Here is a 204-nt window from a genome sequence, read left to right on the forward strand (position 1 = left end):
AATGAAAAAAACTGAGTGAAGGAAGAAATCAACAAAGGAGTGAATGAAGGAATGAAGGAATGAATGAAGGAAGGAAGAAAGGAAAGAAAAAAGAAAAAAAGAAAAAAAAACAATGAAAAAAAGAAAAAAACCTGAGTGAAGGAAGAAATCAACGAAGGAGTGAAGGAAGGAGTGAAGGAATGAATGAATGAATGAAGGAAGGAA

This window comes from Portunus trituberculatus, chromosome 29 (genome assembly GCF_017591435.1).
Source record: "Portunus trituberculatus isolate SZX2019 chromosome 29, ASM1759143v1, whole genome shotgun sequence".
NCBI lineage: Eukaryota > Metazoa > Arthropoda > Malacostraca > Decapoda > Portunidae > Portunus > Portunus trituberculatus.